Source organism: Geotrypetes seraphini, chromosome 12, assembly GCF_902459505.1.
Source record: "Geotrypetes seraphini chromosome 12, aGeoSer1.1, whole genome shotgun sequence".
Classification (NCBI taxonomy): Eukaryota; Metazoa; Chordata; class Amphibia; order Gymnophiona; family Dermophiidae; genus Geotrypetes; species Geotrypetes seraphini.
Window position 1 is genome coordinate 8,094,749 of NC_047095.1, and position 26,250 is coordinate 8,120,998.

Here is a 26,250-nt window from a genome sequence, read left to right on the forward strand (position 1 = left end):
TCCCCCAATGAATATGCATTGAAAGCAGTGCATGCACATAGATCTCATGCATATTCATTGGGGAAATCCTGAAAACCCGACTGGGAATACGGCTCTCGAGGACCGGAGTTCCCTACCCCTGGTCTAGGGGAACAACATTCCATCCTTTACTTAAGAACTACTGATGTTTTTAGAAACCTTAATAAAAGTTGTTTGTACATTTTTTACTTTATTTTTTTTACAATGTAGTATCTTTCAGAGTTTCCAGTGTATGACTTGATGATTTACAGTGATACTACCAACGCCCTCACTAGCTTGTGGGGGATGCGCTCTCTGGTCAGGGCGTAGCGTGATGTCCAGGCCTGGGAGTCCTGACAAGTCTCCACTTACCTAATTTCCTGCAAGCAGCTCTGCGACCCTATCCATTTGGGCCAACCACAGAGGAACCTGAACGCTGTGAGGCTCTACCAGCGGTTCTTCCTTGCTGCTTCGGCGTGTCAAGCGTATACTTGCATATGTGTATATGGTGGCATTGTTTGCATAGCATGTTTTCTATGTGTAAAACCTGGTTTGCATGTTAAAAAAACTATTTTTTTCTTCTAAAATTGCCCTCTGCAAGTTCATAAGTACCTTCTTGATAACAGGAACTGCATTTGCTTGCGTTTAAGATCCCTTTTTACACTTCGAATACCTTGATATTATATGCCGATGAGGAATAATGACTATTTTATTATATCAATTTGTACAGCTAAACTGAATAATTTTAGTTTAAATGACCTTAGGCCCCCTTTTATTAAGCTATGTTATGACTTTTTTAAATCACAGGTCACTGCAGTAAAAGCTCCAATGTGGCCTGTGATTAAAAATAAAACCCCTAACATGGCTTGATAAAAAAGGGCTTTAGTTATTAATCACTCTTGTTTACCATTTATGGGATTTGCTTTCAGTCCTCTGTTCTTCTGTATCTACATGCCCATTCTGCATTCTCTCAGTTCCTCTTCTTTACCAACGATCCCCTGGTTTCTCTCTTCTTACCCCTCGTCTGTTCTGCTGGATCAGTTGGCTTCCTGCCTGTTCCTCATAAATGTGCTTTCACTTCCTCTTGCAGAACTGAATTTTTTCTCACCATTGACAGATCTCAGTCATCACCTTCCTCCTCATTCACACTTTTGCTCTCTCTTTCTCTAGTTCTGTGAATCCCAGTTGCTCTTGATTGCCTCTTCAGATTCTCATATCTTTTCTTGCCCCTCAGAGGCCAGTCTCAAATATTCATATAATTTGTCTTTAACTGTCCTTTTTCTCCTCCTCATTTCTCTTTGTCCCTCTTGTCTTGGCTTCTTAGAGAAGTCTCATTGGTTTTCTTTACTTTGCATCCTCAAAGCTTTGCATTCCAATATGTAATATGTGGGATGTTGTTATCTCCTACATCTCCAGCAGACAGACATAAAAACAGATTATTGGGTATAATGACTGGGGTAAACATCCAAATGATTACGAAAAATTGGAAGAATTATGACCGCTTAAATTTCACTTTTTGGTGGAATTCGTTATGCTTGTGTTATCGATACAAGAAGATGATTTTTGAACAAAGGGGTAATATTAAGTGGTTTAATCTGACGTGGGGTCAATTAACCAATTGTATTGATTCTAATTGAATGTCTCATTTCTTTACTTCTGGTTATAATTTTCACATCCAGGGAAGGGTTGTGGGTGGGAAGGAGTGGGATAATATGTAGGGATTAGTCCATTAATGATCTGAAAGTACAGTGGTGCCTCGCATAACGAACGCCTCGCACAGCGAACGCTGCGCACAACGAACTTTATGTCTTGCTCCCTACAACGAACTTCGTTTCACACAACGAAGTCGCCCGAGCTGCATCCTTCCGCGCAGGCACTGCGCTTAACTGCCCTCTCTCCGCCTGGCTCCCTCTTGCCCCCCCGACTCCCCGACACGATCGGGGCAAAAAGGAGCCCAAGCCCTCTTGCCCCGCCGATTCCCCAACTCCCCGACAATATCGGGCCAGGAGGGAGCCCAAGTCCTCCTGGCCACGGCGACCCCCTAACCCCACCCTGCACTACATTACGGGCAGGAGGGATCCCAGGCCCTCCTGCCCTCGACGCAAACCCCCCCTCCCCCCAACGACCGCCCCCCCCCCAAGAACCTCCGACCGCCCCCCCAGCCGACCCGCGACCCCCCTGGCCGACCCCCACGACACCCCCAACCCCTTCCCCGTACCTTTCTGTAGTTGGCCGGACAGACGAGAGCCAAACCCGCCTGTCCGGCAGGCAGCCAACGACGGAATGAGGCCGGATTGGCCCATCCGTCCCAAAGCTCCGCCTACTGGTGGGGCCTAAGGCGCCTGGGCCAATCAGAATAGGCCCGGGAGCCTTAGGTCCCTCCTGGGGGCAGGGCCTGAGGCACATGGTCGGGTTGGGCCCATGTGCCTCAGGCCCTGCCCCCAGGAGGGACCTAAGGCTCCCGGGCCTATTCTGATTGGCCCAGGCGCCTTAGGCCCCACCAGTAGGCGGAGCTTTGGGACGGATGGGCCAATCCGGCCTCATTCCGTCGTTGGCTGCCTGCCGGACAGGCGGGTTTGGCTCCCGTCTGTCCGGCCAACTACAGAAAGGTACGGGGAAGGGGGTTGGGGGTGTCGTGGGGGTCGGCCAGGGGGGTCGCGGGTCGGCTGGGGGGGCGGTCGGAGGTTCTTGGGGGGGGGCGGTCGTTGGGGGGAGGGGGGGTTTGCGTCGAGGGCAGGAGGGCCTGGGATCCCTCCTGCCCGTAATGTAGTGCAGGGTGGGGTTAGGGGGTCGCCGTGGCCAGGAGGACTTGGGCTCCCTCCTGGCCCGATATTGTCGGGGAGTTGGGGAATCGGCGGGGCAAGAGGGCTTGGGCTCCTTTTTGCCCCGATCGTGTCGGGGAGTCGGGGGGGCAAGAGGGCTTGAGCTCCCTCTTGCCCCGATCGTGTCGGGGGTGCCAGGGACCACACGGAGTCACCCACCGTACCACCCGATTCGGGTAAGCGCAGGTATCGGTGGGTGGCTTATTTGCGGGGGGGGGTGCCTTATTTTACATTTTTTTCTAAAAAGGGGGGGCTGTCTTATTTGATGGCCCTGCCTTATCATCGGGGAAACACGGTAGAAAAAAAAAAAAAAATGAACAGTTAAGTCCCAGTTTTTGCCGCTGAGACTCTGCCCTCTCTCACTGTAAAATTAGACTCTACTTAGTCTGTCTTTAAATTTAAAAAATGTGTGTTGTTTTAAAAAACAATTATGTTTTTAGATGTATCTAAAAATAGTAACCAAAAATTTATCTTTTTTTATGTCACCTTAGCATATTTTATGCTACAGAACGAATTATTTTTTTTAACATGTATTCTTATGGGAAAACGCGTTTCACACAACGAACGTTTCACATAACAAACTTGCTCCTGGAACGGATTAAGTTCGTTGTGTGAGGCACCACTGTACCTTTGTATGGCTTTTCTTGGATACACTGAAATTGGGAGGGGAGGGGATAAAATTATTTTCGTGTATTTAATTGATGGATGTAAGTGCTGTTTTTTAAAAATAATTTGTATGAATTCTTGTATGCATTGTTTTTAGATTGAAAATGAATAAGGATTAACAACAACAAAAAGCTTTGCATTCCAGACCAGCAGGCCATGTAGCTTTTCCTTTCTCCTCTAGCTTCTTTCTACTGGTCCCCTATTCATTTTGTTTTGCTTAGTGCATTCTTTTGGTTCTAGCAGTTAAAAGTTTTTTGGAAGCTTCTATACCGCTACTACTGACTGGGGAGTCAATTCTGAGCGGTTTGCATGAGCTTCAGTAAACGTGTTACAATACATGAGCTAAATATATGTGAATCTTACCTATTTATGCCATATATATGCATATACACTTCTCCCTCCGTATTCGCTGTGATAGGGGGATTAACAGACCCGCGAATACAGAAAAACCACAAATAACTTTTTCATATGTTGTTCGCCTTTTTCTATTAAAAACCATCGTGAATATGGTGAAACTGCGAATAACATGGTGGGAGACCTGGCCTGTTCCTTAACCCTTTCAGGACCAAGGGACATATTTGTCCCATAACTTTAAAATCCTATAAATTTTGATTGGGATAGTCTACAGTTCTAAATTTGATATGTACGGATTCCATATGATACTGCCTTTATGTAAACAAACTGGTTCCGACATTCATTCATTAGCGTCGTTGCTAGATTGACGAGAAGATTCACTTGCCACACTGTCCATAAGCCAGAAGTGTGATTTTTTAAAATAAAAATAATGATATTTCACAAAAAAAATCAATTTTTTGGCATCTGCAAGCCCTTTTTACCATAAAAATGTCATCAAAACCACAAAAATTGGCCTACGATCCTTATGGTCCTGAAAGGGTTAAGGAGAGGCAAAACACGGTGAAGAAAGTGCTGGGAATTGTCGATTTTCCCTGTAAACACTTGGAATCAGCGATTTCTCTATGCAAGTTGAGGGTTGCATAGAGGGTTCTTTGAGTGGGCAGACTTATTGGGCCGATGGCTGTTTTCTGCCATCATACTCTGTTTCTCTATGTAATTGGGGGGGGAGGAGCCAAAAAGCTATAAACCGCAAATAATTGAAACCGCGATTGCTGAAACCGTGAATAGAGGGAGAAATGTACTATAATTACTTTGTTTTGCTCTATTTTCCTTACTCTCAACCTCCCCATGGAATATGGTTCACTTCAAAATCCATAATTGTCCCTACCTGAGACTCAAACCTTGCTTTTTTTTTTATAGTACCGTTCTCTGAATGTTGCTACCCTTTGGATTTTTGCCAGGTACTAGTGACCTGTATTGCCCACCGTGAGTACAGGCTACTGGGCTAGATGATTTTTTATTACTTTATGTGCCCCCTCCTTTAGGTCAAAATAAATTTGCTCTTCTTCAAGACATCCTGATAGACTTTTGTGCATCAACAACCATTCCTTTCATTTTAGGAGACTTCAATATTCACTTTGATAGCATCGCAGATTCATTTACAAAAGATCTTCTCAACACTTTACTCCCACTAAATATATACCCAAAAATTGATGTACCAACACACAACGCTAATCACACAATTGACATGATCTTTACTCCTCAATCTCATTATCTCAATCTCTCCAATCTAACTATTACTCCTGTCCCTTGGTCAGACCATTATTTCATTTCTTTTTCTATGACACTAAGTAATTTAAGAATATCCCAATTACCACCCAAAATAAAAACTATTTCCTGCCGAGACTATTCAAAATTGGATAACATAGACATTACTTCTACTATGGATTCTTCTATTCTTACTCCTTCTTCTATCTCTTTAGAAAACATCTTAACTACTTGGAATCAATCTTTGTTATCTATGTTAGATAACAATGTCCCTTTAATTACAAAATCCATTTCTACCCGAAAACTGTCAAATCCCTGGTTTTCAAGCGAATTACACATGATAAAACGTCAATTACGTTCATTGGAAAGAAAATGGAGAAATAACAAAACTCTATCAAATCTCCAAATTTATAAGGATACTATTACATTTTACAAGGATAAAATTAATAATGCAAAAAAGACATATTATTCCAACAAAATTGAAAAAGCCAAAAATTCTTCTTCACTATTCAATATTTTAAAAACAATAGATTCAAAAAATAAAATAACTACTACTAGCCATAACTCTATATTAACAGCACAAGATCTCTCTAACGCCTTCATTGAAAAAATTAATAACATTCGAAATTCCTTCACTACAATTACAAATAGTATTACATCTAACATAGACCAAATTAAATCTGTTCCCCCTATTTGGAAAACTGCAACTATCACTCCGATTATCAAAGATCATAATATCAGCATAAATGACCCAACTAATTTTCGGCCAATAGCAAATTTGCCTTTTTTGGGAAAACTTACAGAGAAACTCATATTTAATCAACTTTCTGATTTTATAGAGAGCACTAATGCACTCCATCCAAATCAAACAGGGTTTAGAAAATTCCATAACACAGAATATTCTCTAATAGGGCTAATTTCAAATATTCAATACCATCTAGACCATCACAAATCCGTCATTCTTTTTTCTTTAGATATTTCAGCAGCGTTCGACACCATAGATCATGACTTACTGTTACAAAGACTAGAATCTATAGGGATAACAGATAACGTCCTAAATTGGTTTACTTCATATCTCGCTGATCGCACTTCCTCTGTTAAATTTAAAAATGAAATGTCTGTATCTCATTCTTCTACGTTTGGTATCCCTCAAGGATCCATCTTATCTCCTCTTCTGTTTAATATATTTCTTTCCCCACTGTTAAGCCTTTGTCAATCTATAGGCTTTACCCCATTTGCATACGCTGATGACGTTCAACTTATTCATCCCTTAGATCCTAAATGCGATAATGAAATCAAATCCATTAATCACAAATTAGAAATAATTCATTCTTGGCTTAACACAAACAAATTGGCACTTAATATAAAGAAGACGAAAGCAGTATTATTCACTTGGAGGAACGATATAACTTTGTCAATCCCATTCATTCTTAATAACATCACACTTAATTTAGTTCCATCAGTTAAGATTCTTGGTGTACTAATTGACGAAAAATTCACTTACCACGATCATATTTCTCTTACGGTTAAAAACTGTTTTTATAAATTACGCCGTATTAGATCCATATCCAAATTTCTGACCCCTAAATCTATCACAATACTAATTCATTCATTAGTAATATCGAAACTCGATTACTGCAATTCTCTCTTTCTCAACATATCATTAAAAGAAAAAAGGAGATTACAATTAATTCAAAATACTGCAATAAAATTAATCTACAATGCAAAGAAATATGATCATGTTTCTCCGTTGTTTATAGACTCTCATTGGTTACCTATTAGCCATAGAATCACATTTAAAATAATTATACTCATCTTTAAAACTTTAGCAAGCGGCGAACCTCAATTCATTTCTAGACTCTTGATACCTCATAATACACAACGTTCACTTCGCTCTTCCAACCAGAATCTTCTTTCAGTACCTTCCCTAAAAATTATCGGTACAAGAAGGGCCGACATTTTTTCGGTGACTGGTCCATTATGGTGGAACGCCATTCCCCAATACATTCGTAATGAAACAGATATTTTAATATTTAAAAAACTTTTAAAATCTTATTTATTCAGAGATGCTTTTAATGTTTAAAATATAATAAATTTAAAATTGCTGAGGTTATTACTCCCCTTTACCTATTGTTATTTCCTTATTCTACCCCAAACAAAAATTGTAACTTTTATCTTTTCCTTCCCAACTGTATGTTTGTTCAAGTTAAATGTTCTTTTGTTAAAATGTTAACCCCTTTTTATTTGATATATTTTTATGCTATGTACATCGCTTAGTGATTATAATAGGCGATTAATCAAATTGTGTTAATAAACTTGAAACTTGAATGGACGACTGGTCTGACCCAGTAAGGCTATTCTTATGTTTTTATTCTACAAAAATCTACAATTTTTTTACTGTTTTCATTTTCTGTATTCCAGGGTTTTTTTTTGTGTTCTATTTATCTTGTTTGTAAGGCGCTTTATGTAGGGCAACAGAATAACATTGCAGTAGGGAAAAACATGTAGAATATCTAGTAAAATTACCCGGTTATAAACCGCATGGACGCCACATAATAGATATGTTGTGGTATATCAAGAATTGATCATTTGCGTAGTAATGTATTTTAGATCTGAGGAGATGCTGCATGAAATGAATAAAGATCAGTTCTCACCAAAGCGAGCAGGAGTCCTCTTTCAGTTTATTAAGAGCTTCCTAAGTGTTATTAAATTATAAATGTAGATGTTTATTTTCCAGTTAATTAGGTTGATCTTTAAGAGTATAGGTAATTTTTGGTGGCAGCTGACACATTCTAATAAAGGTTCAAAGAAGAGCGACCAAGATGGTAAAGGGGCTGGAACTCCTCTCGTATGAGGAAAGACTAAAAGGTTAGGGCTCTTCAGCTTGGAAAAGAAACGGCTGAGGGGAGATATGATTGAAGTCTACGAAATCCTGAGTGGAGTAGAACGGGTACAAGTGGATCGATTTTCCACTCCGTCAAAAATTACAAAGACGATGAAGTTACAGTGAAGTGCTCTTAAAACCAACAGGAGGACATTTTTTTTCACTCAGAGAGTAGTTAAGCTTTGGAACGCGTTGCCAGAGGATGTGGTAAGAGCGGATAGCATAGCTTGTTTCAAGAAAGGTTTGGACAAGTTCCTGGAGTAAAACTCCATAGTCTGTTATTGAGAGACACGGAAGAAGCCACTGCTTGCTCTGGATCGGTAGCATGGAATGTTGCTACTCCTTGGGTTTTGGCCAGGTACTAGTGACCTGGATTGGCCACCGTGAGAATGGGCTACTGAGCTTGATGGACCATTGGGCTATTCCTATGTTCTTATGTTCTTAATACATTATAGCAGGGCAGAAAATAGGAATAGACAACAGTACTGAATTTACATATAATGTGGTTAGCATCATTCATTCAATTTAGGCCTGTACACATTATCTGGTTACTGACTGAATATTTTAGCCATCTGGCTAGTTTTGTGGTTCCTCCTTTCATGCACCCCTTCACCTCTTACCATTTATTTCCTTTTTTATTCCAGTAAGTCTTTTTGGTTTGTTGTCCCCTCCACTTTTTACTTTTAAGTTTATGTTTTATTTTAATAATATTCTGATAATTGTAAACCGTTTAGGTATGCTTTTGATAAACGGTATATCAAATTAAACTAAACCTTAAGCTTATATACTGCATCATCTCCACGGATGTGGAGCTCAGCATGGTTTACAAGAACTTAAAATATAGGAAGAGAAGGAAAAAAAAAAAAAAAGGTATACATGAACTTAGAAGAGAAGAGTAAGGGGGATAGAATTACATTTTAGTGAAAAGCCAGGTTTTCAGTTGCTTGCGGAATAATTGGAGGGAGCCCAGGTTCCGCAGCGGGGTAGTAAGGTCGTTCCAAAGACCTGTGATTCTGAAGAGAAGGGATTTTTCCAGTTCGCCTGCATAGCGAATACCGTGTAGAGAGGGGAAGGATAGTTTATACCTTTGGGCGGGTCTGGTAGAGTCAGGACTCAAGGAGTTATAAGATAGTGGGATTAAGGGAGGAAGGATGCCGTGAATGATCTTAAAAGCCAGGCAGGAGCATTTGAAATGGATTCTGGAAATCACTGGGAGCCAGTGAAGTTTGGCTGGGAATGGGGAGACATGGTCAGACTTGCGTTTTGCAAAGATCAACTTGGCTGCAGTATTAAATAAACTTGGAAACTCGTATGGCTAGGGTTGGGATGGTCAGAGAGATTTGTGTCCCAATCCCATCCACAGAGGGGACAAATCTATCACCACACGCCACAAATTAGGCGGGTAGATGTAGCACGCTGAGCACTAAGGTCTGGATTCTTTAACCAGTGCTATTGTTGGCGGCTGCCTTAAAGGCGGCCGCCGATTGCATGTCAGTCACATGACGGTGCCAGTTATAGAATTGCACCTCTGCCAAAGATAGGTGCCAGAAATGTAGGCCAGGGTTTACCAGGCCCTATAGTTAAGGTGCATAACTTTGATGTGTATCACATTTTAGGCCACCTTATCCACTTCCTGCGTTAGCCATGCCTACAGTGATGTTAGGCGGCTTAAAGCGCTTACAAAGGTATAATTTCATTGCCGATTTTTTTTAGGCACTGCTATGCACCTTAAAACTCAGTTAAAAACGCCATTTAAACATTTTTTTACTGAACATGGGTGCCTACTAGTGCCTAAAAACTGGTACCATTTAGAGAATCTTGGCCTGTCATAAGTCAGGAACTATGCACCTGCGCTTAGGTACGCCCACTTGTACCATGTCAGTAACAGGTATAAATGCACATGACTCCAGTGTTTGATAGATTTGTTTGTGTCATAGATGCCTTTGCAGGTACCTTTTTTTTCCTAATGGAAATAAATACATATATTTATATAGCGGCGTTGTTAGCACAAAAGAAAAGGGGGTGATCCAAGGCAAGCAAAGGAAGGAGTGAGACCAGGGTTGTAGCTACCATCGAGCTAGCCTGTCAAAACACCCAGGACCACCCAACGGTAGGGGCCGCTTCCAGCTGAACCCTCCTTTTCACGTGCCAAGGTCTGGCACCTCCTTGCACTCAGCTTCTTACCTTGCTGCCAGGTTCTTCTCATTTACAGCGTCAGAGGCAATGCTGAAAGCTGTTTCTCTTGCTGGTGAGACCTATCCTCTGCTGCATCCTGCTGCTCTGACCCAACTTCCTGTGGTTGGAATGTGGCAGTGGAAAGTCCCATCGACCAAAGAGGCATTCTTCGGTGCTGTCTCTTGATGCTATAGCTGTGAAGGACCCAGTGGGTGAGTAAGTAGCTCACTGGTGGGGGCTGGAGCTGGGGGGCATGCATGCTGGGGTGGGGGGGACATCTCTCTATTCCCATCCAGGGCCTACCGAGTCCCCGCTATGACACTTGGTGAGACTACCATGAGAAGTGTTGTTCTTTCCAGCCTGATGGAAATTGGAAAGAGGTATTTAAAAAGGGGTGAGAATGTGTGTCTCTCTCTGTCTGGGACCAAAATAATTCTCTGAAAATTTTAACAGCATAGGATGAAACATGGCATAAGGGAAAAAAGTGGCAAAATAGGGCTATATTATTTATTTAAAACATTTATAGACTGCTTAATATCTAAGCAGTTTCCAGCAAACATATTAACATAAAGACAACAATCTCTATCATCCCATTTTATATGGTGGCAGTACATCAAGACAGTTGAAGAAGATATTTCATTCTCACGACATGTAGGCATCAACAAACGGTGATGTCTTTAGTAACTTCTTAAAGTTGGCACAATTCGTGCCTAATCTTAGATGTCCTGGTAAGTTATTCCGCAAATGTACCCCAGCAGTTTTTGAAAGTACATATCATACACCTCTTTCCTTAATCTGGCGTGCCAGAGAAATTGTTTATTGAAAGCTTCTATACCGCTATTAATGACTGGGGAGTCAATTCTGAATGGTTTGCATGAGCTCCAGTAATGGTGTTACAATACATGAGCTAAATATACTGTATGTGAATCTTACCTATTTATACCATCTGTATACATATACTATAGTTATTGTTTCTTTATTGTCATATACTCATCTTTGTATTATTTGTAAGCTCACCCCCACCTCCTCCCCTCAACTGCTCTAATGCATTTGTTTCGGAACGGGAATTCCAGCTTCTTTAGCATAAGAGAGAGTGAAATGTAGCAGTTGGAGAACAGGGCAATTTAAAAGCTGACATCTCCTGTTTTCCATACCAAACTAAACTAAAACTTAAGCTCATATACCGCATCTTCTAGAGCTCGGCACGGTTTACAAGAGTTTTGAAGAAAAGAAGATATAATAAGAATTAGTGATTATATAGAGAGCAGTGGAATTTACATTTTTGAAAATAGCCATGTTTTTGGATGTTTTCGAAATAATTGGAAAGAGCCCAAATTACGCAGCTGGACGATAAACTTATTCCAAAGCTCAGTAATTTTAAAGTAAAGAGATTTTTCCATACCCCCAAACTACCCTCGAAGCCCCAAAATAACCCACTTTCAACTTTCCCACCACCCTGCATACTGTTACCCCACCCCAAAACTGCACCCCTGCAGCTACCATACTATGCCACAAACTGTCCCATCCCTAAAAACTACCCTTGTGAAACTGTCTCACCATCCCGCTAGCTGATTTGTCCTCAAAACTACCTCCTGCAACTGTCCAATCATCCCCAAATTGGATCTACTCCCCGAAACCACCCCTTGGAAACGTCCTCACTTAATAAAAAAATTTATCTCAAACTGATTTATTACCCAATAAACTGTCCAACCCCCCCCCAAATTACCATTTTGCAACTATACCACCATCACACAAACTACCCTCACTCCCAAAAACTGAAATCCTGCAATTGCCCCATCATCTGTAAACTTTTCTACCTGCAAATGACACAACACTCCATAAACTGCCTTAACGTAAGAACTAACCCCTGCAGCTGCCTCATCACCCCACACATTATGCCACCCCCAAAACTAGTCCCCCACAAGTACCCCATGCTCAACTTAGCCCCCACTCTATGTCTTGCTACCCTGTAGGTCTCTCCACTGCCCTCTATTTCCCACCCAGACATAGCACATGCCCAGCACACACCTTGAAGATGGGCTACTGGGCTGGATGGACCATTGGTCTGACCCAATATGTTTTAAGTTTTTATGCACGTAGTTGGCACTGTTTTATGATTTATACATACAGGTTTACACACTAAGTATGGAAATGTGCATGCAGAATTATAGAATGAGGGGATGCTCCATAAATTCTGTCTTTTTTTAGGAAGAGAAATTGATATTGTCCCTGTGATTTACTATAGTATCCCGAGTGTGGTAGCTGAATACATTATGAAGTGTTTCAAAATCAGAAGGCGGGGATGCAATTGAACATACGTGTTTGTTTAGTTCTAGAACTGTCTGTTTAAAACACCCTGGCTCCTTTTTTCTCGTGAAAAAGAAAGAATGGCGCATTGATGAAAAATGCTAGCTTAGGAATCCCTTCCTTTTGGGCTCATTCCTCCCACTCGGTTGATACAGCAATCTGTCCCAGAAGAAAGCTGCAGCTGCTGAAGAGCTTTCTTGCTTGGTGGTTTTAAGTGTTTAAAGTGCTTTCAGCCAAGAAATGTGTTTTCCTGGTTTTCTTTGAAAAAGCATAATGCGGACTGACTGTAGGAGCTGTGTTAGCATCCTGAAGAAAAGTATGCAAAGTAGGGATTTACATAGGGAAAACATTTTCAGTTCACTTTTGGAAATTGGGAAAAAAGCCCAGTGAACCATGCTTTTTTTTTTTTTTTTACATTTTGTTTCACACTTTTGTTTTAATTAAAACAAATGCTAAATGTGCACTATTTGAGTTATGGGGCCCTTTTACAAAAGGGCATTAAGCTCCTAGCGTGCAGTGTGGGCCTGATTCTCCTTTGGACGCCGACATCGGTAGCCGCCTAAGAAGCGACTGCTGATTGCGTGCCAATCACACGTTGGCATCCAAAAGAGAATCGCATCTACAGTCTCGGTCAGACGCCCAAAAATGTAGACCAGCATTTTGTAGGCCTACATTTAAGGCATCTGTCTCACGTCTAAGTAGACGTGCAGTGACTCTTAAGCCCATCCAAAGCCACTTCTGGGCAAAGCCACACCACCCTTGGTATGCTTAAGCATCAATATGCATCTATGTGGATACGTTGTGCATCTCTGTAGACGTGCTCCGGAGGCCTACAATGTAGGCGCACTACTTCCTGAAAGGTATTGTTTTTTTTTTTTAAAAAAAGCAACTGACAGTCGCGATTGGCTGTCAGACAGCGGCTAGATGCCTACCATGACCTGGCGTCGGGACGTTAATTTTTGAAAATCAGGACCTTAGTGCACACCAACAGGCTATTGCAAAATGCATTAAAACCTTTTGTGACTCCTAGAAGCCAGATTCTGAATAGGTCAGGAGATGTAGACCTCTAGAGGCAGCCTGTTTTGTTGGGTTGTTTTTTGTTTTTTCCCTGGATCTCTTTGTCTTTTAGTTTACTATTTCTGTAGGGATTCCCTCTGGCTATTTCCCCCATTCCTTATACTCTTTTTGTACTTTCTTGCTTATGTTTCATGGCCCCTGAGTTTGACCCTTGTGGGATGGTTGTAGGGCAGTCTATTGGGCAGACAGTTTCCCTTTGTTATCCCTATTTTGGTCTTGATGTTTCTGTTAAATCCCCTCTTGTGCATTCTGTATTGTATTATGAGTCTTACTAGGATGGGGAGGGGAGGTTTATTAAGCCAACTGTAGCGAATGTTTTTATATTTTGGATTCGTAGTTTCTAATGCATACTACTTGATTTTCTGTTCAAGGATTTTTTTGGGGGGTGGGATTAGGGGGGAGGGTTTGTGGGTTATTGACAAAATATAGATGATTACCGTTGTATTTCTCTGCTACTGCTTTATTGTTCTCTTGCTTTGTATAGTCATCCATAAAAATTGTTTTACACTAAAACCTTTCGGAATATTTTGCCCGATAGTTCGTGCTAACCTGCAAGTTAGCTATTTTATAAAAATCTTTTTGGGAGGGTGTGTCATGGATGAAGAGTAGGCACTGAAGTGCATTAGGATTAGCCCAAGCTAAGTGCATTAATCCATTAGTGCATTAGGATTAGCCCAAGCTAAATGAATAATGTGAGGTCAATGCAGAAGCATTTAGCACTTCCTAAATAGTAGGCAGTAACCTCCAAATTCTATATATACATTGCCCAAAAAATTAGTGCCGACTAGAACAACGCGTAATGTGATTCTTCAAGGTGCGTGTAACTTTTATAGAAATGCGCTTAGTGCCTATATTTGTGCATTGGTTAACTTAGGCCAGCTAAAGTCAGGCCTAAATGCTTGTTCCTAAGTTGTGAATGGATCGGGCATATTCTAAACGATGTGCATAATTTTTAAGAATGCCCACGATCTGCCCCTGGCCACTTCAACTGGCACATACTTTCTATAGAATCATACTTTCCAAGTTGTGCATTTAACTTTTGATTAGTGCCAATTAGAATCAATTACGAGGTGTTAATTGCTAATTATTGGCGCCAAATAGGCCAATAAATCAATTTAAGATATGCCCGCAAATTGGCTATGTGCACTGATTTGTATGCACAACTTAAGGCATCATATACAGAACTTGGGGGTAAGTGTCCTATGCTAATGTTTTACAGGACCACATGTTAATGCAAACATAAGCGCGCATCCTGTCAAAAAAAAGAAACCCCTAGAAAATATGCTTAACGGGAAAGTTCCACGTTAGAATGGACTAAGCCCAGATTTTTGTGCATTTTAATAAAAGAGCCCCTTAATGCTTGCTGATTCTCAAAAGATGCACCCATTTCAATGCTACATCTCTATAAAGACAAAGTATTGATTTATAAATAAGCAATTAAAGAAAGTAAGAAAATGGACTATAGCAGGAAGATTGTTGCCGCCAACAACTCCTCTGCACTTTACGCTATCGTAAAATCCATTACAACCAAAAGCAACACCGACCACTTTATTCAGAAAATTTCTTCTCTACAAAATACTCTGATCCCTAAAAATTCAACTCGCAATGATAACTCACCAGAGAGGTCAAATTCCATCCCTTTCAGCTCCTTTCCCAATTTCAAGGTTCCATCCCTGCCTGAAGTTCAGACAACTATGCAGGCTTTAAACATGACAGGTAATCATTCGGATTTCCTTCCGCCTTTTTTTAATATAAGAACATAAGAACATAAGAACATAAGCAATGCCTCTGCTGGGTCAGACCTGAGGTCCATCATGCCCAGCAGTCCGCTCACGCGGCGGCCCAACAGGTCCAGGACCTGTGCAGTAATCCTCTATTTATACCCCTCTATCCCCTTTTCCAGCAGGTATTTCTCTGTCTTCGGTCCCTTCATCCAAAGTATGATATCGAACAGCCTTTCCAAAGGCTTACTATCAAGAACCTGGAAATCGGCTCACGTTAGACCCATTTTAAAGGAGCCCTCTGCAGGCCCTGATGACTGCTCTAACTTTCGCCCAATAGCCAACATTCCATTTTTAGCAAAACTAATCAAAGATAGTCTTCAACCAACTCAACTCCATTCTTCGAGCAAACTAATGCCATATATCCAAATCAAAGTGGCTTCAGACCACATCATTCCACTGAGCTTTCGCTTCTAGGCCTTAAAACCACTATTAGGAATTTCCTGGATCAAAGGAAATCAGTCCTTCTTATCTTACTGGATTTAATAGCTGCATTTGACACTATTGATCATTCACTATTTCTACTCAGATTAAAGATTTAGGTATCACAGGTTCTGCTGTTGAGTGGTTTAAATTTTATTTCTCCAATAGGCTATACCAGGTTTGTCTCCCTAATTCAGCCTCAGAGCCCTACACACAGAACTTTGGGGTTCCCCAAGCCTCCATTCTGTCCCAAATGCTGTTCAACCTATTTCTTGCCCTTCTTCTGACAATCGCACAATCCATAGGTTTTGCAATCTTAGCTTACGCTGGTGATATCCAGTTTCTTCATCTTGGAAATTCAAGAAATAACCAAAAACTGAACCTTGTCGGCAATTAGCTTTCCAAGAACTTACTTTCTCTCAGCATTAATAAATCTAAGGTCATGCTATTTCCCACTAGAGAAAATTAAACACTTGGATCTCCAATCTGTATCATGTATACTCTACTTCAAATTGTATCTACCATCAAACTCTTAGGAATTGTTCTGGATGATAAATTCTCCTTCCATGCACACATCAGTTTAGTAGAATGGAAATGTTTTTTCATGCTCAAAATGATTTGTTCACTTTCATCACTTCTGGACGCAAAATCCCTTAACATTCTCATCCATTCACTGGTCATTTCAAATTTAGATTATTGTAACTCTCTCCACCAGGGAATTACTGTACACAAAAACAAATCAGGAGGCTTCAGATTATTCAAAACACAGTAGTAAAAATGATCTTTCATGCAACAAAAATTTGATCACATCGCCCCCACTTCTGAAAAAGGCACGCTGGCTACCCATACCCCACCGAATAACATTTAAAATACTTTTTCTCACCAGCAAGGTATTATCTAACCATTCGTGCGCTTTCATTGAAAAATTCTTGGTTCCGTATGTTACTTCCACACCACTTCGGTCGACACAACGATCCCTTCTTGCAGTTCCCTCCATTTGGCAAATGTTTTATGACGAGACCCGAAAAACAGCTCTTACAGTGGTGGCCCCAACATTGTGGAACTCATGATGAGACAAGAAACTAATTCCTCTAAATTCAATCAGTGCTTAAAACCGTACGAAACCTAGACCCAGAGCATGACATAAAATTTGTAAGAGGTCCTTTTGTTTTTTTTCCCTCCCCACCACTTTTTTTAAGCAATCTAATCCTACCCTTTTTTCCCTTTTGTATCTGGTGTAGTTGTTTAAAGGGTCCTTTTATTAAAGCGTGCTAGCCGATTTAGCATGTGCTAACTGATTTAGCACGCGCTAAAAGCTAAGGTGTCCATAGAATATAATAAATATAATATAATAGATCGGTTAGCGCTGTGCAATAAAAAGGACCCCTAAGTGATTTGTCTAACAGTGTATTCCTATATGTAACGCCCCCTATTTTATTAATTTTTTAAATTTTTAACCTTGTACGATGTAAAACGCTTAGGAATGTAAAGCGGCATATCAAGCATTAATAAACTTGAAACTTGAAGCTAGGTTAACATGCTAAATCAGTTTATCACATACCAATATTTTTAAGGCATGCTAGCAAATGTGCTTCCCTATTGCAAAGCCCTGAAAATTAAGTAGCACATGTGGGTTAGAAAGCCAAGTAGGTCTGATCAGAAACAAGATGAAAATCCAGTATACAGAAAGGATGACCATGCTATGTTTTGTATTCATCTAAGTGGAAAAATGCTTCTTGCTGTTTTCTCGAAAGTGCACGTAAGACCCACAAATTATATTTGCCTATTAATGGCATTTTAATAAAGTAAACTCTGCTTTTCTTGCAGAATCTGTTTACAAGAGAAACACAAATGCTACCACAGATGAAACTTTAATAAAGACGCTGTTTCAATACTTAAAAACAGCCGTTTTAAATTATGGCAACCTCAGCTAAGAGAGCTGCTTCTTTGACTCTCCCTCCCCTCCAATAAAATGTGCATTGCAACTTCATGAGCACTGAATATCACGATGCCATCTTCCATAGTCATTCATAATTTATAGGATTACTTTCTCTATTTCACAAAGGCCTACTATGAAAAACAGAAATAATTTGCCTTCCCAGAAATTCTAAGCCATTGGTTCTTGGGCCAGTTCTTTTTAACATTTTTGTAAGTGATTTTGCTGAAGGGCTGTCTGGTAAGATTTGCCTCTTTGCGGATAATACCAAAACTTGCAGTAGGGTCGATTCCCCTGATGGTGTGGATAATATGAGGAAGGACCTAGCGAAGCTTGAGGAATGGTCTGAAATTTGGCAGCTAAGATTTAATGCTAAGAAATGCAAGGTTGTGCACATGGGCTGCAAAATCCAGAGAGAATGGTGTAGTTTAGGGGGTAAAGAACTTTTGTACATGAAAGAGGAGTGGGACTTGGGTTGTCTTACAGGGTTAAAAAAAAAAATTATTGGCCTAGATCAGAAAACAGTATGAAACTGAGTTTAGAGGGCAAGATGTCAATCTCTCATATTAGGATTGGTGTAGCGATGCAGGTGCCAAGCTTTGGAATGTGTTGCCTGGAATTTTGCTATAAAGTGCTGGGAGGATGAATTTTAAGAAAATGCTAAAAACTAAATTGTTTGTTAGCGCATTCCTGTGATAATTCTTTTCTTTTTTAAGAGAGCTATTTGCAATTGTGTCTGTATGTGGTGTTTAACCTGTTTTAATTGTAAGCTTTGTAAACCGTATAGTTAATATACGGTATATAAATTTTTAAATAAATAAATCTTAAGGTGGCCAAACAGTTTGAAAAGGTGATGGGTACAAGTGGAACGATTTTTCACTCCGTCAAAAATTACAAAGACTAGGGGACACTCTATGAAACTTCAGGAAAATACTTTTAAAACCAATAGGAGAAAATATTTTTTCACGCGGAGAATAGTTAAGCTCTGGAATGCGTTGCCAGAGGTTGTGGTAAAAGCATAGCTGGTTTTAAGAAAGGTTTGGACAAATTCCTGGAGGAAAAGTCCATAGTTTCTTATTAAGACATGGGTGAATCCTCTGCTTGCTCTGGGTCAGTAACATGGAATGTTGCTGCTCTTTGAGTTTTGGCCAGGTACTAGTGACTTGGATTGGCCACCATGAGAACGGACTACTGGGCTTGATGGACCATTGGTCTGACCCAGTAAGGCTATTCTTATGTTTTTATGCTCTTATGAAGTCTAGAAGGATGCTTGGGTGCATAGGGAGAAGAATGGCCAGTAAGAAAAAAGAGGTATTAATGCCCCTGTATAAAACTCTAGCGAGACCTCATTTAGATTATTGTGTACAATCCTGGAGATTGCACCTTTATCTGGAGCGTGATCAACAGGCAGATGTTCTCTGTTTTGAGTCAAGATACACTCATCGGTTCAGACAGATTCAGCGAAACATGGATGCTTCTGTGACAAAGTCCCAAGAGAATGAATCGCCTGCTGAATTTGAATCTGTGGATGGCAGACTAGATAGGTCATTTGGCTTTTAATCTAATCTTCAATTTCTGGGTCATTCTCTGCCTATCTAGGTTCAAGGTGACTTACAAATCAAGAAGTTTACATTACATTTAGGAGTTACAATAATGTAATATAAAGTAAGCAGTATGCAATGAGCTAGTTACCACCAAAGATAGGAAGTGGAGGAGATCATTGAGCACTTTATGGACACTTGAATAGATATTAGCACATCAGCACTTTCATAGTCTCGCATATCATCCTCCTTTTTCTCCCTGCATATTGCCCTATCCTCTCATTTTGTACTTTCAGATCACTCAAATTCACTTCTGATTTTTTAATCTATATATCATAATTTATATATTATATTTCTACTAGTATTTTAGCCCGTTACATTAACGGGTGCTAGAATATATGTCTGTCTGTCTGTCTTTATTTCTGTCTCTCTCTCTATCTCGCTGTCTTTCTTTCTGTCTGTCTCTCTCCCTGGCCCCTTTTTTCTGTCTGTCTTTCTGTGTCTCTCCCTGTCCCTGTGTCTTTTTCTTTCTGTCTCCTTCCCTACTTCCCTGTGCAGCAGCCGCAGCATTCCCTCTCCCTCCATTTACCGCGAGAGGAGCCTGCACGGACCGAACAGCCCGAGCCCCGACCAGTGTAACTTAACGGCAGTTCCTCTCACGATCGCCGCCTTCTCCGACGCAGGAGCGACTTGTGAGAGGAGCCGCTGCAGCGTCTTTTAAGTTAAAACAGAAACTTCGGCCCGGCCTGTAGGTCGGGGTTTCTCGGGCTGACTTCCACCCGCTGCTGGTGGCTCCGTGCTCTGTGCTCGCCAGCTGCGGCCTACAGCTGCTGCGGCCTGCAGCCGCCTCAGGGGAAGAGGGAGAGAGAGATTCACGTGCATGCGCACTCCTACCTGCGGTGCCCTACAGAGCATGGAAAACGGGAGCACGCAGGTGGGAGTGCGCATACGCGGCTTAGGGTTTTATTATATTAGATTTACCTGTATTCTGTGAGGGTTTTTTTAGATCACTTGTACTTATTTAAACATCACATTGTTTGCACACCATTTTGCACTTATGTACTATTTCATTCATATTTTATTAGGACCCCTGAAGAAGGTGTGTTCTCTGAAACACGGACCGTGTTGGGTCCCTTAGTTTGTAGTAAGGTGATATCAGTAACTGGTACAAATAAACATAGCCTGCATCTTGTACAGTTTGATCTGCAGTTTTTTCTTGTTTTTTGGAGATCATTGAGCTGCCAAAATGTTTCTGTTTCTACATTTCTATCAATTTGTTCACAGGCATTGAGACGCCATTAGGAACAGGTACGGAGCATCTAATTTATATGTACCAGCTGCAGCAGAAATTGTGTAATGGTGTAATTGTGGTACAATTTCAGGTTTTTCCTATTGTTTTGTTCATAAAACAATCTGCAATGAGATGTCATTTTGAACAAATATATAATCTTACTGGGCACCTGTATATAAACGACAAAAAATGACAATATAAGAACATAAGAATAACCGTACTGGGTCAGATCAATGGTCCATCTAGCCCTGTATCCTATGTCCAACAGTGGCAATCCACGTGCAACTTAATTTGCTAACAAGCTGTTAACGGGCTATAATTATTGACATTAATTGGCACCAATTAGGATTTGCATGCATATCTGGCCGCATTCTATTCTATGATACATGAAGCCCAAATCCCATTCGCTCAAAACTCAAAAGGGGCATGGCTGTGGGAAGGGGCTTTGCAAAAAGTTGCATTTGTTGCTACAACCCAACTTGGTCGCTGGCATTTATACCAGGTTTCAGCAGGTGTAAGTCTAGCAGCCGAAGTTAGGGTACGGGAATAGTCGCTAAGCGAGACTTTATGATGGGCACATGCTCTTTATAGAATCGCTCTTTGCGCCGGTCTTTTCTGGCGCCCATTGTTGAGTGGCATTTATAGAATCCAGTCCCAGAAGTCACGTCGAGGTCAAGTATTGTACTAGTACTGATCGCATCTTTTTCTTTTTGTATGTTGATTAATAATTCTTTTCGTATGTTGTAAACTTTTCTTCGGAAAAATGTTTGCATAGTTTATTAATTCTGAACATGTGCTTGCAAAATACTAAGAAAAAGGCTTATTTATGAGATGCGGGAACTTCTGAATAATTCATCAGTCAGTTGTAAAGTAAACAGTACATAAACTGTCCATTCTAGTACTGCCCAGTGACCATAATCTGTGCTGGCTGCTGTCCACTAGTTTCTTCTGGTTGCAGAGGATGGAGGCCATCTAGCTTGTATGGCCATTTGAGTCACATGAGCACACGCCCTGTTGGTCACTGGCAGGCAAGACTCTACTGTCTTAACATATTACAGTACTCCCTTGCGAATTCACGGTCTGCAATTCGTGGACTCAGTTAATCACGGTATTTTCTGACTGCCTCTTCCGGGAACTAAAGTCAGGCTACACCAATCAGGATCTGCTTTGACGCATCCTCCCTGCCCGACACAGCTTTTCAAAACCCGGACAAAGTGCTGGGTTTTGAAAAGCCATCTGGGGAAATCCGGCCGTCTTGTAACCCTAAGCAGGTCCCCCCTATCATCGGGCTGCTCTGGGCTTTTGTGCTGGGCTTGCTCAGTGGTAACTACCGTATTTTCACGCATATAATGCACGCGTTATACACGATTTTACAAACTGAGTATAACCATGCGCATTATATTCGTGAGCGCGTTGTACACATTTTTTTTTACAAAGTTCCCCCCCCAGACGTCCGATTCACCCCGCAGGACCGTTCGCACCCCCTCCCGAAGGACCGCTCGCACCCCCACTGCCTCCCCACCCCCCCATCATGGAAAAGCTGCCTACCGTTGTCCTGCTGCTTCCTCTGCCGGCGGTCCCGCCCTTTCTCTGATGTCAGAGAAAGGGCGGGACCGCCGGAAGAGGAAGCAGCACAGATGCAGGGCTCAGAGAAGGGGCGGGACCACCAGCAGAGGAAGCAGCAGGACAACAGTAGGCAGCTTCTCCATGATGGGGGGGTGGGGAGGCTGTGGGGGTGCGAGCGGTCCTGCGGGGGGGGGTGAATCGGACGTTGGGAGGGGCATCTGGCTTTCAGGGTGGGGACAGTACTTCAAGGGGGGACAGGACTTCAAGGGGGAGAGGAGAGTCGGGGCGGGCGAAAGGAGAGTCGGGGCGGCCAGAGGAGAGTTGGGGCGGGCGAAAGGAGAGTCGGGGCGGCCAGAGGAGAGTTGGGGCGGGCGAAAGGAGAGTCGGGCAGTGACGGAAGAGTCGGGGCGGCATGCGCGGTATACGGGTGTGCGCGGTATATAAAAATTTCTTTACATAAATTACAGTTTCCCGCGCGCTATACCCGTGTGCGCGTTTTACACGGGTGCGCGGTATATGAGTGAAAATACGGTATGACCTAAACATATGTACTGTAGAGAAAAGCAGAAGCCTAGGAATGTGATAGACCAGGTGACCTCGAAAACCTAAGAAGCAACACTTTTTAGAGGCAAGTGGTGGTGGAGATAAAAACAGTAATGGAATTTAAAAAGCATGGTATAAGCTGCAAAAGGCAGGAAGAGAATGCTAGAGCTTAACTGGGGTCCGTGGTGTTGCAGTTGGACCAGGAATGAAACCAAACCAAGTTAGACTGCTAAAGATCCTTATGCAGAAACTACACAGTAGGGGAATCTCATCTTGGTCTTGCATGCAAAACATAGATAGACCCTCGCAAACGACTGCATAAGTGACCACAAGTTAGAAATAGAAACACGCAGACCTACTCTGAAATAGAAACATGAACAAAGCCATGTTCTTCCTGCAGTGCAACACTTGAGAACTAGAAACAGAAATGAATTTCCTTTTGCATTTGCACATTACAAAGATCTGAGAGGTACACAATTCCCAAAGCTGACCTAAAATATCTAATCTAATATGAAAGACTTCCCATAAAATAATTAACAGGCAGTATTTTGTTTAAAATTGGGGGGGGGGGGGGGGGGGGGGGAGGGAGCAGGATGAAACAGCAGTTGTATCCTGTTATCAGGCCAGACATGTACTATACGTGGTATTGTGAGGCTTCCCTCTACGAAGCCTTATGCTACAGGAATTTCTAGCAAACTTTGTCCGGCCATGGCACACTAAATGTAGTGGCCACGGCTTGAAGCATCCAGAAGTGCGCAGATGTCGATGCGATGTCGTGTGCATGTGCGAAGGCCCTCCAGATGGGCCCTGAGCTGCCAGCGGGGGATGCCAGCAGGGAAGATGCACGGAGAGAAGGAGAAGTGCTGGCGCTAGCGGGATGCCTATAGGATAGAAACATGATAGCAGATAAAGGCCAAATGGCCCATGCAGTTTGCCCATCCACAGTAACCATGATCTCTTCCTCTCTCTAAGACAGTGGTCTCCAACTCAAACCCTTTGCAGGGCCACATTTTGGATTTGTAGGTACTTGGAGGGCTGCAGAAAAAAATAGTTAACGTCTTATTAAAGAAATGACAATCTTGTATGAGGTAAAACTCTTTATAGTTTATAAATCTACACCTCCCCGAAGACCTGCATGTTCCCGCCCTCCAGCTTCCCCCCACTTGCCTCCCGGTTTTAGTTTCAGCTAGTTACGGCAGCCTGCAGAAAGGATCACCAGTGCTGTAGCATTCCCTGCAGGCTGCCATTGGCCTCCGCAGCACGTTCCCTCTGCCGCGGTCCCACCCCTCCTCTTGATGTCAGGGGCAGGATCGTGGCAGAGGGAACGTGCTGCTGAAGACGATGGCAGCCTGCAAGGATCACTACAGTACCGGCAGTCCTCTCTGCAGGCTGCGGTAATTATCTGAAGGTAAGAGTGGGAGGCTGGGGGGAAGCCGGAAGATGCTGCAAAGAGCGGGCAGAACTAATACAGACTGCGGTCCGCAAATTAGTACCTGGCGGGCCGCAAGTTTCAGGAGGGTCATGAGTGGTGTTTCACAGGGGTCGGTGCTTGGACCGCTGCTATTCAATATATTTATAAATGATATAGAAACAGGGATGAAGTGCCAAATAATAAAATTTGCAGATGATACCAAACTATTTAGTGCTGCTCGGACTAAAGAGGACTGCGAGGAATTACAAAGGGACCTGAATAAGCTAGAGGAGTGGGCGACGAGATGGCAGATGAAGTTCAATGTAGAGAAATGTAAAGTATTGCATGTGGGAAGCAGAAACCCGAGGTACAGCTATACGATGGGAGGGATTTTATTGACTGAGAGTACCCAAGAAAGGGACTTGGGGGTAATAGTGGACAAGACAATGAAGCCGTCGGCAAAGTGCGTAGCGGTCGCTAAGAAAGCGAATAGAATGCTAGGTATAATCAAGAAGGGTATTACAACCAGAATGAAAGAAGTTATCCTGCCGTTGTATCGGGCAATGGTGTGCCCGCATCTGGAGTACTGCGTTCAATATTGGTCGCCATACCTTAAAAAGGGTATGGAGATACTCAAGAGGGTTCAGAGGAGGGCGACGCGTTTGATAAAAGGTATGAAAAACCTTTCATACACAGAGAGACTGGAGAAACTGGGGCTCATTTTCCTGGAGAAGAGGAGGATTAGAGGGGACATGATAGAGACTTGCAAGATCATGAAGGGCATAGAGAAAGTGGAAAGGGACAGATTCTTCAAACTTTCGAAAACTACAAGAACAAGAGGGCATTCGGAAAAGCTGAAAGGGGACAGATTCAAAACCAATGCTAGGAAGATTTTCTTCACCCAGCGGGTGGTGGACACATGGAATGAGTTTCCAGAGGGCGTGATAGGATAGAGTACGGTAATAGGGTTCTGCGGCCCGAGGGCCACATGCGGCTCAGTGAAGTATTTTGTGTGGCCCCGGTCGAGGGCGATGCAGTGTTTTCCTCTGCTGCCCTTGGGTGTATACCCTCTTGCCAGCTCTCTCCTCTGTCTTGATGCAGCGTTTGTGCGGCCCCAGAAACATTTTTTTTGGCCAGTGCGGCCCAGAGAAGCCAAAAGGTTGGACACCCCTGCATTAGAGCTTGCCATATTGTTTTTAATTTGAACTGTTGAGGATGGCAGGAAACTCAGAAGGGGCTCCAACTTATTCATCACCAGCTACCAACACAGCAGAGAATCTGTTCTTCTGACTCCGAATCTGCTCCCTAGGTTTCATTGTAGCACTGCCAGCTGCCGACCTCTAGATTTTGACTCTGTTTTCTCCACTTTCTGTAGGTGTCCTCTTGGTGTCAGCAACACTTACAGATGACATCCGAGGTCATGCTGAGGAGCTCACTGCTCTGGACTGAGGGTGGCATATAGACTGGGAAAACCAGATGAGCCACTTTCTCCATAAGAGTCCTCCAGACTGGATATTCCCACAGGCTCCCAGTTTACTTTGAAGTTCATACCAGTTTTAAAAGGGAAAGTATCTTCCCTTTGAAATACTGTCCCACAAAAACTGCATGGATTCATTTACCCATTCTATTAGCAAACACAAAATATTTTGAAAATTTGCATGTATATTCTGAAAAATTTCAAATAAAGGTGTATAGGGCCAAACCTTGCCCAATCTCTACTCTCAGGAATGTTTCTAATCGTTACAGCTAAAAGTAGGTGCAAAGTTCATTATTTTACTTATATATACTCAAATTATAGGAAATGTTATTTCTACGCATTAACCTCAGTCCTACGCATATTAAAGGGCTTTAAAATTACTCCCTTAGTCTATCACTTTACCAACACGTATATAAATTGTCTTGAAGCTGATATGATGGCCTTTATTCTGTGAAACCTTTGTTGCTCAGTATAGCAAGGTTTGAGTTGTAAAGTGATGATGGCACTTTCACATCCAGTTTTCATACTGAGCGACAGCCCGTCAGGAGCATCGCCTGCCTTTCACGAATTATAAGGATTTTGTACAACATTGTTGCATTCCACATTGGTTCTCTATTATTGAAGCACAGAACAACTCGGACCCCTGAGGAAGGAGTGTTTCTCCGAAACATGGACCAAGTTGGGTCTGGACTCCATGTATATGAGAGCCATCCTTTGGAAGATAACATTT

At 42.1% G+C, this 26,250-nt stretch overlaps 1 protein-coding gene across 2 annotated transcripts in view; it reads left to right on the forward strand.

The window, feature by feature from the left end:
- The window catches only part of VAV3 (vav guanine nucleotide exchange factor 3), a 571,528-nt gene that overhangs the window by 33,447 nt on the left and 511,831 nt on the right, over window positions 1-26,250 (forward strand). The gene's annotated exons all lie outside the window — the stretch shown is intronic.